Source organism: Callithrix jacchus, chromosome 7 (assembly GCF_049354715.1).
Source record: "Callithrix jacchus isolate 240 chromosome 7, calJac240_pri, whole genome shotgun sequence".
Lineage (NCBI taxonomy): Eukaryota > Metazoa > Chordata > Mammalia > Primates > Cebidae > Callithrix > Callithrix jacchus.
Window position 1 is genome coordinate 120,207,310 of NC_133508.1, and position 15,311 is coordinate 120,222,620.

Genomic DNA, 15,311 nt, shown 5'->3' on the forward strand with positions numbered 1-15,311 from the left:
AACTCACCTTTGGACATGTTGAGCAGAATGTGTTTTATTTAATATTTTTCAGCTCCTTTTATCTCAAAGTTAATGTTGCATGATATTTACATGTTACATAATAAGCATAAAAAATCAGTAATAATAATGATAGATACATACGAGAACTGCAAGTTTTTTTCCCTCCCTCCCTTCCTTGGGACTGTGTTAGACTTCCCAGGGTCCACTGGGGATGTTTGAAAGAACTCCTCTCATTGGATGAGAACATGAATGGGGCGGGCATAACCCAAGGGTAAAAACTCCTGCCAAAGCTGCCGAGACGGTATCCTTTTTCTGGATCCCCTTCCACGAAAGCGTGGGAGCTGTCTTTTCACTCTGCCTAATAATCTGCACTTCCGCACACACTCTTTGGGTCCATGAGTTCTATTTAAACGGTAAAACTTACCGCACCTCTGCAACTCCTTTCCCCATTCTTCCGGGGTTAGGAAGATCAAGAACCTAAGCTCCACCTGCAGGGGTGGTTTCTGCTTCTGTGGTGTCCTAGTGGTTAGGACTCCTTGTTTTCACCCAGGCGGCCTGTGTTTGACTCCCAGTATGGGAACCAAGGAATTTGGCTGTAGTGTTACTCTTCTGGTAACCCTCCCTCCTTTCTTTCTTCCTTCCTTCCCTCCTTTATTCCTTCCTTCTTCCACAAGAATTTGAGACAAGTACGTAGAGTATTGTGAAAGCAAGTTTATTAGAGAAGTAAAGAAACGAATGACTACTTCATAGGCAGAGCAGCAGTATGACTGATCGACTGAGTATACTTAGAGTTATTTCTTGATTCTATGCTAAACAAGGGGTGGATTATTCCTGAGTTTTCTGGGAAAGAGATAGGCAATTTCCGAAACTGAGGGTTCCTCCTGCTTTCAGACTGTAGAGGGTAACCTCTGGATATTGCCATGTAGACTTTCATGGTCTGGTGGGAGTGTCTTTTTGCATGCTAATACATTATAATTAGCATATAATAAGCAGTGATGACGACCATAGGTCACTTTTGTTGCCATCTTGGTTTGGTAGGTTTTGGCCAGCTTCTTTACCACATCCTGTTTTATCAGCAGGGTCTTTGTAACCTGTACCTTGTGCTGACCTCCTATCTCATCCTATGTTTAAGAATGCCTGACTTCCTGGGAATGCAGCCCAATAGATCTCAGCCTTATTTTACCCAGCCCCTATTCAAGATGGTGTGGATGCCTATATCCTTTCTTCCTTCCTCCCTCTCTCCCTCCATCAACATTGGGGTTCAGGGTGTCCTCAGCTCCCCTGAGAGGATGTTTCTCCAAGTTCTTGGGCTACTGCCCTCTCAGGAATGAGAGAGGGGACCACAGCACAATGTGCAGTAAATGCCGGATTCAAAAGTGCTTGTTGAAAGTGATTTATTTAAAGAGAGAGAAACAGGAGAAGGAGAGAGAAAGAAACAGCTAACCCTCACACTGAGCGAATCCAGAAATATGGAATCCAGGAGAGGAAAGCAGCTTCTACACTGAGTGGAAGAGAATAGAGAGAGAGAGATGGAGTTTAGGAGGGGAAGACAGGCTTCCACGAGAGATTGTGGAAGGGGAGTCCAGAGGGAATATCCAGGATAGAGAAAAACAGCTTCCACGAAGGGAGAGTTCGTGGAAGGGGACCTAAACATGTAATCTGAAGGGATGTGGAAGAAGGGGACTTTTAACCTGGGAGGAACCTCCATGTTCTCTAAGACCCCAGGCCAAATAGGAGTTCCTTAGAACTTCCGCTGGAGTGATTGATTCTTAGTTTCTTCCCACGTCCAAAAAATTCACACATAAACGCTTATATCTCCCATATGGAGAGAGATGGGACGGGGGGCATGGTGCTAGGAAGTTCTTGCCCTTTAAACTACGTCCCCTTGTGGACCTGAAAGGAGAACACCTTCCCTCCCTCCCTCCCTTCCTTCCTTCCTCTCTTCCTTTTCTTTCCTTCCTCCCTTCTTTCCCTCCTTCCTTTCTTTCTTCCATGCTCCCTCTAATTAGGACATTGTTTCAATGAACTCTTTAGTTTTCATTTAAAATAAAGAACTTGTACCAGCGAATTAGATTTCAACTGTAACTATATACTGAAAAAATTATAAAGTAACTCTCAGGAAACATCATTAACAAAATCTCTGGGACTGAGATATCTAAGTTTTCTCATTTCTAGTTTGTAAGCTCTCGTATTTTAGGGCTCTAAATTTCTTTGAAAACATGAGAGTTTGAGGTACTGGCATGCATAAAATTCTTTAGTAAAACAGGAATATTGAATATGCTTTTAACTTTAACACTAGGCATTTCTACGATTGCCTCACACTTTTTTTTATTGGCTATTGATTGCAGTGGATTCATGAGGAGGACATATGTTCTTAGCAAAGACATGTAGGACGATTCTGCGTTACATCACCACCACCCACCTTCATTTAAGCTCTGGAAAAAGACAAGCTCTTCCAAATGTTTCCAATTTTTATTCTGCTTTACTCTCATACAGATACTTCTCTGGAATGTTCTTATCTCATCCACCATGATTTTTCTGTCCTTCAGCTTTGTTCCTCTGCCCTTCACAGAAGTTAAACGATCAGCACATCTCACGGCAGCCTCTGGATCCACATTCCCCATATTGTGCCCCTCACCACTTCTCCTGTTCTTGTGGCAGTTTCCCCTGTGAGCAGAAGCTTGTTTCAGATCAAAGTCACTTAAGTCGCTTATGTTTTCTCTGCTTCTGATTCACAGCTTTTAGCTACCTTGCAGTACTTTTCTGGAATATGTTTGGCCTCCCCAGGTTTGTTAAAGCCACAGAGAAACCCCAGCATCCTCTATCTGAATGATTCTGACCCATTGGCTTTGTGAAACCTACCTTTTGAAATTCAAGGTAAATTGGCCCCTTGCAGTCCGGCATTCCTGTGGTCTGAAACGCTTCTTGATATGCAAGTGTAGCAGGAAGGCATGGGAATGCCTGGGCTGAGCAGTGACCAGTTGCTCTGTGCTGTTCGAGGACTTCAACCATAGTGCAGGCGACAAGAAGCCCTTACGAGAAATAAGGGCTTCTTGCCCTTTCCTGGCCCCTACTGTCTTCCCTAGAAACAAAGATAAAGGACACCTCCTTCCATAAATAGACAACTACTTCAGATGGAGTTAGTCAGACAGAAGTCACAAGACGACTCAAAATACCTATTTCACAGACATAAAATACTCTTAGTGATTGAGATATAAAAGAGTCAGCTTTAAGTGTTTCATTAAAATCATGGCAAATACTACGCATAAGAATTTACCAAGACCTCATGAAGCTGCTTGTTTAATAAATAAAGTTCATCTATAGTAAATGGCTTGGTGCAACCAAAGAGGCTCTAATCAAATTGGGGACAGATGAATTTTGTACTCGCAGCTTATTTCATTAATTTACTACTGTTTAGGGTTCAGAGGCAATGGCCAATTGATACTATTTGTGACAACACTAAATAAAATAAGTAAAGGAAAATAAGCTGCATGATGTATTGCAGAGATAAGTCACACCCCAGTAAGTGAGAGCTGAAACCCTCCAGCAGAAGCACTTAGCACACTTCATTTGATTCCCATTCATCAGCCTCAGTGCCGGTGGCTCAAAAAGAATGCAAAGGTAAATGAACATCAAAATATGATTTACAGTACTGGAAAAGAGTCCTACCCAAATAAATCAAGGTTCCACTTCATTTCAGGCATTGGTTTATTCATAATACAGGACTTTTACAATCAAGCCCTGCCAATTGTAAACAAACCGCAACAAAACACACACCTGCACTAAGCGATAGGCATGATACTGTGTGTGCATAGAGAACTAAAGAGGTTTAAAAATAACTGCAGCTATTCGGCAGATTGAAAAAGGAAATGGGCAGCACATATTAAAAGACCTTGTTGGTTTAAGCAGTAATGTTGCAGTCTGCTTACATGATTAGGACAGGAAAAGCCACATCCACTTCAGAATATACAGATTTCGAAGTGTTCGACCAGACCATTTCTATACACAGCTTTGTTAAAACTCCTGGGAAGACTATGATCAAGTTCCATTCATATTCAAGATTTTAAGAATTGAGCTAGGGTAGAGATAAAAGAAGAGAGAGGAATAAGAGAAGAGGAGAATCTATTAAGTGGGGTGTCTTCTAAAATGACTTCATTTCATTTTCATTTTAGGCTCCATAAGATTGTAACTGCCACCTTGCTACTGGGGAGCTTTTCATCTGATGTAAACCAAAAATAACAAAGGAAGAAACTGAAGGGTTTCTGCCTTACACATCTCTCTTCAGCTAAATATAAGTGATTGCATATTGCAAACAGAATTCTGTGTTGATTTCTTTTTATTAATAATAAGCCTAAAAGAAAAAAAAATAATTGAAAACAAAAGAAACAAAAGGAAAACCTTAAAATTACCGTGTTTTAGAACTGGAAAGAACTTCCTTATAGAGCATTTAGAAGTCTAATTACCAAATTCTGCAAAAATAATCTTAGGATTTAAATAAATGAGTAAGCCAAGGTCACACCATTTGTTAATGACAGAGGGAAACTCCAGCTCAAGGACTTCAAAATCTTTAAAAAGTTTATGCACAAATATGTTGAAACCTTTATACCCTACAGTTTTTTTTTTTGTGATAGGAAAAATACACAGATAAATGTTTTATGTTCTTACATACCCTGTGTATATGCATGGGTGTGTGCTCACGTGCGTATATCATAGATTTTTTTAATACATATGTGTATGTCATGGATTTTTTTTAAATTTTAGTTTCTTTGCTTTTCTTACAGACTTACAGCAATGTTTTATTTGGTTTCATTATATTCAAGCAATTATTCCAAGAAGCATTTAGCGTGGTTTCCAACATGGAAGTGTCCTCCCTGAGGTTATTGCTGCACTTAAAGGCCTTTTCCCCACCTTCTTATTTGTGTCCTAAGAAAGACATACTGGACCGACTGGTTGTCTGCTTGGTGCCATGTCTCCAAAGGTTGTACATACATTGTGTTTCCCCTAACAAGCCCAGAAAGCAGCTGCCTAGAGAAGCATTTAAAACCAAGTGCAAAGTCTTTTTTATAAAATATCTTTCCTGGAAGAGAATGTAATATTTTTAGTATTTATACTGCAGATACTGCTTATATTATCGAAAGTTAATATTTTATCCCTAGTTGCAGAGGTATTACAAATTACCAAACCTATACAATCATGCTGCCTGAAGTTAGGATTATACATTGCTGAGGTTTAAATAGGTGTTTTCCTAAGAGCAGCATTCTCCATAGAAAACAAGTTTTCAGAAGGAGAGCAGAAACAGTTGGGTTTTCATTCTATTATCATTGAAATTGCACTTCTTTTTGTTAATGATTGAATAAATCAGAATTTCAGGGGTGTACTCTCAGCATTTTCCTCTATTTATTCCATCTGTTAGGGGAAAGCACCAGCATCTTGAGAAATAACCCACTTTATAGTCAAAAAGTATAGTCTGCAAATTTAAGCTGTTTATTGTGGGATAAAAATAACCATAAAACAAACAAGCTTTCCTTGAATATTTGTGCCCCTGGTTGGAGAGCTCTTCCACACCCTTGAAGGCTTTTGGCTATAAAACACCCAGAAAAACAATTTCTCCCAGTCCTAGCTCGTATGTAGGAAGCTGTTTCCTCTCATTCTGATTAACTTGACTGCAGGTTTGCCTGGGGATTAAATAAACTAGCTAACTTCCAGTACCCTTCCCAGGGAGGGAAGGTCTCTTCTGCCTCTTGTCTATTTCAGTGTCAGCCCGTAACACGCAGGCAGGAGGATGGGGATGGGATTGGGGAGCAGGATAACTTGGTGGGAACTGAACACAGAAATAAAACCCAAAAGAACATGGACGCTTTCCGTAGCACTGCTGGAAAATAGGATTGCCACCTACCCCTCCTGGTTCACGTTTCCTCTACCTGTTACAAGTCATTCATTTTTATCACACCTTTAATGAAAGTGACCTATAGAAAGGGTTTTTATCTGGGCTGTGGTAAACTAAGAAAATATAAAAGAACTTAGAATTATAGTAGTTTAGTTAACCACCAAGGAAATAAGAGAAGTTAAGTTTTCATAAGGAAAGATAAGTTATTTTTTAAAGGAATGTTCTAAACAAAATAGTAAAATGTACAACAGGAAGAAAATAGGATTGAGTGTTGTCTCTTAACTATGATTGATTCACCAAATATGCATTCAACATTGAGCCATGTGTAAGCTTCACTTCTTTGTCTTTTCAGAGTTGAAATGCTTCGATTACTGTAAATATCTATACTTCCAAGTTTTACAGGTTAGTAACTTAATATATTCTATTGACCTAGGTTAAATATTTTCCCCAAATTTCCAATGCTTAAACATATCAGTATTTTGAATGACAGAGAGGCTGGCATAACAATTTTGTTTTCTTTCTTCTATTTATCTGATACTAAAGCTTCAGGGGGATTGCTAAGTTTTTCTTCCAAACGTGCTTACAGGTTATTTCCTTGTTTGGCAAGGGAATGAAATTTACCAGCACTTGGGAAAATTCTGAAGTCAAGCTGCGAAACTAACAAAATTTTCATCAGCAAAAACTGAGTTTGAAAAACATGTGTTTCCCCTTTGGTAACAGGAGGATGCGAGGTAGATAGGAAGCAGGATTGGAGAGTTTAAGCCTTCATTATTCTTTCCTGTGTAACTGTTCGGCAGCAAGGAAGAGACAGAAAAGAATGCCAGCTGCAGTGCCCAAAGCAAAATCTTTATGAGAGTGAGTGATGGAACTCTGAGAGCAAGCCAGGTGTCCACTCCTTGATCTTAACACACATTTCTATACACAGAAGAAAAGGAAAGACAAGCCAAGAAGGACAGATCCCTGGGGAACATGGAGAAAGAAAGTAGACTGAGGAATCTTAAGAGGCCGTGGGTCCTTGCAGTGTGTTCATACAGGCATGCTGAACAGTAAGTCCAAGATTATATTTTCATAAAGGAAATAGCATAATTGGCTATTTCCTAAAGTCACCTAAGCCCAGCCCAAAGGATATATTTTCAGGGACAACAATAGCTCAAATTTTTATAGCACTTTATATTATCTTGTTTGATCTCATCTGATCTGCACAAGTCTGTAAGATAGGTTACAATTATCCAAGAAGAACTTAATAGTAGAAAGGTTAAATCACTTTCCCACAATCCAGAATCAGGCTGGCAGTCTGTTGCTATAATTTCCTGTATGAAATTTTACTGAACCAAGCAGATTTACACTAAAAAGGAAAATTCACAGCCCCATTATTCTCAGAATAAACACACAAGGGTTATCTAGCTTGAAACGAAGGAAACATCTTTTCTAAGAATCGATATTAGGAACTTTAAGTAAAATATAGAAAATCGGAGTGAGTGCTCTTTCTGGTGATCACACCCTTAGGGTCAGTTTAGTCCATCCTTGTTACATAAATATGTGGTAACTTTCATGTTCCATTGCTCAAATGTATCAGTCATGACTATCTTTTTACTCCTGGTTGCTGACTTTAGACTGTAGACCTTACCTTTACATGAGAGAGAAAATCAACCATATCACCATCATTATCATAGAAAACATTTAGTGAGGCCTCAATCTGTGCACCTGTTGTTTTGCAAGCGGGTTATTAGACATGGTTCCTGTCCACTGGGATCTTAAAGACAAAGGAAAGGACATACAGACAACTAAACAAGCAATGAGACTTGTACACAGGCACATATGTGCTAGCTCCTATTTGCATATAGAAATGTCGACTTTGTAGATTCAAGTTAATGATGTTTTGCTTTTGTCAATCCATTATGAATTGTCAGCTATTAAAATCTGGCCCCAAGTGGTATCTCAGCACAGTGACTTGCCTGATCCTGCTGTTCTGTTGTGTAGGTTAAGATCTCAATGTTTCTATCAAGCTTCAGGGAATTCTTAGCTTGTAAAGACTGTGCATTCAGGTCACTGATGTTTCAAGAAACAGCTTAGCCAAACACCCATTTTTTTCCCCTAAATCTTAAAAAGTTAGTTTAACAATTAGGAAACCAAATCATCTGCTGGCTTTTCAGAAAATAGAATTTAGGGGAACTTTATGAATTGAAATGAAGCTTAAAACAATTTCTATTTTGAACTCTGATAAACTTGAGACAAAATATAGCTTTCCTTTTTTCAGTTCTCAGCACTATGAGGAGTCTTATTTCTATCTTAGGAATCCTTAAATCATTAAAAATGTGTTATGCTTCATGGCATCATGTGATGCATAAATATGGATAGGAGTAAGAAAATAGGAATATTGCCAATCTTCACCTCTAAAATGTTGTTTTTGATATGATACCTACGCACAACAATGCACTAAGTGCTATACATAATCTCACTTAATATTCACAATTGGTGCATAGAAGAGAAACGATTTTACCATACCCCAGCCTCCCTTTTACTGATGAGAAAATGCTAAATGAGTTGATCTAGACTGCACATAGAGTAATAATTACCAACAATGTTCAAACCACAGTTTATCTGACTCCAAAGTTCATATATTTAATCTGTACCTATCTACTTTATATAATAATTCTAAAAGGATGCATGCCTTTAACTTTTTCTTTCAGAGAAAGTATATCTTTTTGGTATGCATTGACTATTGAGTACCCTAAGGGCAGAGTGTACCACAGGCCTCTCCCTTTGGTGTCTTCTCAGCCCCATCTGTTCCACTAGTCGGCTGCAGCATACAGTCCAGCATAGGTGCTGGCCAAGCTCACACAGGTGAACCTGTCAGGGTCCTTCTCAGGCTCCACAAGGCCTCCCTGATGCTGCTGCATGGCACGTCTGTGCCAATCACACAACTTAGTGTGGGGAAGTTCACGTCTCTTAGGTTACACTTGACAACTGGAGAGCCGGCGCCCACGGAAAAAAATCATCTCCCTTTTATCTTCCAGGTTAATAATTCTGAGATATGTTTCATAAGCTTCCTTGGAGAGTATGGCAGGATGGAACACCATTTGCCTATAGTGGTGGCCGATCTATTCATGTTTGGTGTGGCTTTCTCTCCTGCATTTCATTCTCTCTCTCATTCCTGTCCGTTGGGTGCCTATTCATAATAAATGGTCTGCATGCAAGCTCTTTTTCCAGTTTATGCATTCCGAGTACTTCAAGCTAAGACACAGGTAATTTGTTTTACTAATTATTATATCCCCATCTTCTAGTAATATATCTGACAGAGTATATATATATATATATATATATATATATATATATGTAATCAATGATGATAAAACTGAAATTTTGTTCTTGTATTTTTACATTGCCTAAAGTGTGCTTGGGTTAAAGGGAGTTAAGAATTTTTTTTTTTTTTCACAATTGAGAAACTGTAATGATGCTTACTTGTTGCCATGGATGTGTTGCCTTGGAAGCTGAGGAATTGGACAGGGTTTAATCCATTCTGGTCATTTCTAGGGGTGTTAAATGGGCACACACATCCAGAAAATGTCTAATTCCTTGATGCTAAAATCAATGTAATCAGTGCTATTATTTTCTAATTGTAAAAGCCATAGTCCTATTACTGAAATTTTAACACAATTTTTATCAATCATTCCTTTTTCCCCCTAGTATAAAGTGAATACTGTAGTAAATTTCTTGCTTTTTCAGATATGGATAATTATTTTTAAGCAACTGGATAGCTCATACTCTAAATTGAAATAAGCCCATCTTATTGATCCACATCCAATTTGTCATCAGATAGAGATCAGCCTTTAAGAATAGAATCATAACTAGGATTAATTAAAACAATTTAAGAAGATCTTGTAAGGGAAGCCAAACAGTGAAAAGCTGTTGAAATTGAACCTTCTCTGTGTTACTTCCTCATCAATGTTTTCAACGCCTGTGGGCTTTCTGGCAATAAAGTGTTCTGGTGTCAAGGATTACAACTGGGCTCCCTTCAAGAGCAATAAATCCACTTAAAAATATGTAAATGTGTTTCATTTACCACTGACCCGGAGGTGAAAAGTTCTATATCAAATTACTAACAGCCTGAGATACCCATTCTTCTATTCTGACTCTAATTAAAAAGGGCTGAAAAACAAGCCATGTATGAATGTTCACTTATAGTACGGTAAAAAAGTAAAGATTTACTAAGTGTTACTCTACACAAAGCTGCAACTACAGCCAACCAGGAGAAAAGGAGACTTCAGTGTTTCTTCTAAATAGAACATGCTTTTCCAATTAAAAAAAAAGATCACAACCATAATCCAAGAGCTTGTCACTTTATGTCAATCTTTTGTGAAAACTTTCTAATTGGATTCCCTGAGTCTTAGAGTTTCCTTCATGGATTTTCATACTGCTGGAGTAACCATTCTGAATGTTGTGATGCACATGATATTCCTATATCTTCAAATTGGCAGTAATTCACCATTGCCCAGGGTAGATCATTCAAATTTTTTCATCCAAGCATTCTAGCTACCTTCCTGATATGGCTGTTAGGAGAAGCAAAAACAAATTCTTCACTGGCATTGAAATGCCTTCTAAGTACATTGTGGCATGATGGTTAATCTCATTTTGTAACCTAGGGGACAGGAGCAGGTTGCAGGGGTGTTCCAAAAGGTGCTCATTCACTGTTCCCCGATCAGATGTGTTTTTTTCCAGGTCCTTGGGCTCTCACTCACCCAAGAATGGGTAGGAGACCCTGGTGGTGGTGATATTGTTCAAGTAAATATTGGACCAAAGAGCTTTGCAGGAAAGTGATTTATGGGGGGGGAAGGGGGGGGGGAGAGAGAGAGAGACAGAGAGAGAGAGAGAGAGAGAGAGAGAGAGAGAGAGAGAAATAGAGCAAGAGAGCAAGCCAGTGAGCTTCCATGCTGTTGTGGGAGGGGATCCAATCCAGAGATGGAGTCCACACAGGTAAGGGGCAGGGTGACTTTTAATCTTGGAGTTACTCCGCCCTCATTCAAGTTCTTGTCCCATGAGAAGAGTTCCCTCAGACTTCTGCTGGAGTGATTGATCTTTGACTTTGATATCTGATTGGCTGCCTGGCTTGCAATAAAGCTCCTTCTTCCAAAGCTTTTGGTGGTCTTTCTAATCAAAGGAAGCTCACCTGGGCAGTCTACCTTACCCGAGTGCACAAACGTTACACAAAGAACTCTAGTTCCTGGATGGGGAGGTGAGTAGAGGTATGGCCACTGGGAAGTTCTTGCCTTTGAAACCACACCCCTTGTGGATCCGGGAAGAGAAGTTAACATCGTCCTTCAATTTCATCTATTTTCCTGCTCTACTGGCAACTGTGAGGCCAGGAAACAACTTTCATACTGTGTTTTTTTACATACACCAGGCATTCAAACAACCTTTTATTAATTGAATGAGAATTGTATCCCATTCAGTTGGGTATTGTTTAGGTGCTGTCCCACATATTTGACCTTTCATATACAGTGGGTTTGATGAATAAACTAACATATTTCAAATTTAATTACCCTGAGAAACTACAATAATTAAGGACAAGAGGACAAACTGAGGGTTGATCCTCTCTGACTTAAGGCCACACATGTGGTTGGTGATACTCTTCAAAACTCCAGGTGATACACTTCAAAACTCTAGAGGCCTCAGCTGCGTTGTAGTGGATGCAAATAATGCCCCTGGTCCTCAGAAGAGGTTCAGGCAACACCTGCTGAGCCATACCTGGCAGCCATGCTGACCTTTACTAGCCTTACAGATTTTGACAAGTTCTTTAACCTCCTAATTTATGAATAGGGGACACTGTGCTTCCTTAAAGGATTGTTGAGGATAAAATTACCTATTATTTCTTCATAGCATTGTTTACAATTAAGAACTTGGTTAGTGTCTAACACTGGAGGATGTACTTTTCATGAATATAAGAAGCATGCCTATTTTTGCTTATCACAAGGGTACACATTTTTGTAATGTGCCAGCTGTTGACAAATATTTGTTAAGGAATGAATAAATGTCAATTAAATTATACAGAGTACCTGGCACATAACTGGAGCTAAATAAACATTGGTGCCTTCTTATCCTTGTTCTATTGTTATTAAAGGTAAAAAATGTCTAGAGAGAGATCGACAGCATTAGAACTGTTTACCACTTAAATCTATCTATATGCTTCTTTACAATTCTAAGAAAATAAGAATATGGGATTAAATATCTCAATGGTCAAAACAAGAAGTGCTGAGCCTTCAAAGCATCGTCTCTGGAATTGATTACATTTGTGTTTGTGACCATGCTCCTAGCCAGGTAACTGAGCAAGTCAGAATTCTTTTGTAATTAATAACACCTGTAGCCATTAGCCACCTTACAAGTTGATGCAAGAATAAATACAACATTTTGCCACTGTGGCAGAGGTTTCTAAATTGTGGCTTTATAGAACTCCAAGGACTTGCAAGCTGAGTAATAAGCAACTGTATCACCAATATTTTAAAAAGCTTTTATGTTTCTCCACTTTATTAATAAACAAAGCAAGGCAAAATACAACAGAAAAAAGTCAATAACATGTATTAATATAATTTTTATATATTTCCTCTTAAAAGGTTTTTCCCCTTCAATTTTTGTTGCTTTTTATTACTTATCCACAGTATATAAATTCTGGGACAGTAACTAATATATGGTAAGATAATAGATCTAGTTACATCAAATCAGATATATTGATGTCTCCTTTTATAACATGATGATCTTAATGCTTTTTCATCACCTGAACAAGTTGAGAAGCTCTACCAAAATGAACCACGTGTTTATAATTGCAATGACAAATGCCCTTTACTTTGAATATACAGATAGCTAGGTTATTCAGGGAGTGACTTCATGGAGATTATGATCAAGTTAAAGAGACAAACCATATAATACACAAGATAAATACTAAAATCAGTGATATTAAATATGACTGAACTACAGGGAATTGTATCAGAATTTAGCAAAATAAGATAGCATTGTAGGGCAGGGTAACCAGGAAAGCTTTGAAGTTTGCTAAGAATTTAGAAGAGCAAGGGAAGGTGGTTGAGCTGAGGGGAACAGCAAGAACCACCATTTTGAATTATTAAGGATCTTTTTAGCTTCCTAATGTTGGAAGGGCTTTATTTTTCCCAGGCGGGTATTCTATTTATATGAGCTATTAAAGTTTTTGGTGTATGTAGATTTTTCCCTTCATTACTGTATATTGCAAGTTTTGTGAAGGCAGTATCTTTTTTAAAATTTATTTTTCTCTCCTACAAGCTAACCTCAGGTCTCAAAACAGCTATCAACTGATGATAAATCTAGAAAGTATGAAAAAGTTAAAACTCAGGCTTAAAAATGAAGATTATTGTTTGCAGTTCTGCTTTTAGTATTTACCTGTGTAAGTTTAGATAAGTTATCTAACTTCTATGAGCCTCAGTTTTTAAATCAATACAATGAGGATAATAGAACCAACTTCATGAAATTATTGATGTGCATAAAGTGCTTAGCAGTCTGATACAAGGAAGGCATTTTTTCATTATTTAAATGAGTGGATTAACAAATAGATGCATAAAAATGTATAGAAATTAATAATATAAAGAATGACTATTTTATCCATTAAATGATAAAAAAATAACAAAACCTGGTAAAAATACTCAGTATATGTCCTAAAAAAGAAATCAGATGGCAAGAACTTCAACAATCACACATATAAACAAGGCAGAGAAAAATATATAAAAATAACCAATGTTGGCCGGGCTCAGTGGCTCAAGCCTGTAATCCCAGCACTTTGGGAGGCCGAGGCGGGTGGACCACGAGGTCGGCAGATCGAGACCATCCTGGTCAACATGGTGAAACCCGGTCTCTACTAAAAATTACAAAAAATTAGCTGGGCACGCTGGCGTGTGCCTGTAATCCCAGCTACTCAGGAGGCTGAGGCAGGAGAATTGCCTGAACCCAGGGGGCAGAGGTTGCGGTGAGCCGAGATCGCACCATTGCACTCCAGCCTGGGTAACAAGAGTGAAACTCTGTCTCAAAAACAAAAACAAAAAAACACCAATGTTAAGTACATTTACTTTTATTTTGTAAAAATAATTTTAGAAGACAAAAATATCATAAGAAAATAGTACTGACCTAGAAGATTGGGAGAAAAGCGGATCAGAAAATGTTAAGTAAGATAATAGAACATGCAAAATGGTAGAATAATACTCAAAAAGGTTTTCAGTTTCCCTTAGACTGGAGCGATAATGGAATTGCAAGGGCAAAGCATATGTTGCTGGAGGTGGTAGAGAGCTGTCTTTTTCATGCATTTATGGAGCAGCCAGTAAGTTTAAAGGTTATTTTGGAGTAAATCCTAAGACTTAAACCGACTATGATGAATGAGACTGAATTGGGCAAACAGCTAGGGTTTAATGTTCACCATATCAATTCTTGGCTAGCAAAGCCAGGCTTTTAAAGATTGTAGATCTTTTTAAACCAAACTTTGAAGAGATATGTAAGACCAAATGTGATTGAAATAAGCGTCTTTCAACAAAATTCAACACTGGAAATGTGTGAAGTTCCTAAGGATCACTGGAAAGGGTTATATCAGTGTATTCCCCTACCAACCTTTTCCCCTTCTTGCATTTTGGTTTAAATTAAATGGAAGTTGCACAATGGGAAATCAATATTTTGTTGTTCCAAACACTGCATTCACCTTGGGGACACAACATTCATGTAATTCTAGTGGGAAATTCTTTTGAAGGGGAGTTGAGAACAGCTAGAAAAATGTTGAGACTGATCAAAAAGAGTAACCTCCTAATACAGTGTTGTTTTTCTAAGTGGAAGGCAAAAAATTTGAAAAACAGAGGCCCTTATTGAAGCTGACACTCTATGGCTTTAATTTATGTCTTAAGCCTGAGTGAATTTCTCCATTAAATCCGTAAATGCGGCAAGACTTATAAGAATAAAACATTTTAATAGGAAACTATATTCTAGTCTCCGGTCAAATTTCAGGTGTTATACAAAGTCACTGACTAATTCCCCTCCTTCATCCCAATGTGTGCTGCACTTCTAGAGCTCCCCAAGCATTCCTAAACAACAAAAATATCTATAAAATAGGTTAGAGTTTTAGTTTCTAAAACCACAATAGAGTCCAGGGATACCATCCTCAAATGGTTTAAATAATTCTGTTACGGCATCTACTTCCAAAATATTTTTCATTTATTTGTTCATATTTTCATTTATTCAATCAATCGACAGTTATTTCTTGAGTGATTTCTATACCCTTATTGCTCTCATCAAACCACACCCAAAATTTCACATACAAACACATTGCTTTGAATCCTGTTTAATTTTCCGTAGTCCCCTCTGAAAATGAAATATCTGTGAAAGAGCATCTTATTAGAAGGTATTTGTCATTCATAACAGCTTGTTC

At 38.1% G+C, this 15,311-nt stretch overlaps 2 long non-coding RNA genes across 2 annotated transcripts; one reads left to right on the plus strand and one right to left on the minus strand.

Annotated features, from left to right (window-relative positions):
• The first annotated feature begins 277 nt into the window (after positions 1–277).
• On the plus strand, positions 278–9,126 carry LOC118143007 (uncharacterized). The gene is made up of 5 exons (XR_004727024.3): positions 278–413; positions 2,739–2,877; positions 6,240–6,289; positions 6,813–6,933; positions 8,905–9,126. It is a non-coding gene; the product is annotated as an uncharacterized LOC118143007 (long non-coding RNA).
• On the minus strand, positions 2,459–4,300 carry LOC144577166 (uncharacterized). The gene is made up of 2 exons (XR_013520539.1): positions 2,863–4,300; positions 2,459–2,667 (listed from the first exon to the last, which is right to left on the minus strand). It is a non-coding gene; the product is annotated as an uncharacterized LOC144577166 (long non-coding RNA).
• Positions 9,127–15,311: the final 6,185 nt, after the last annotated feature.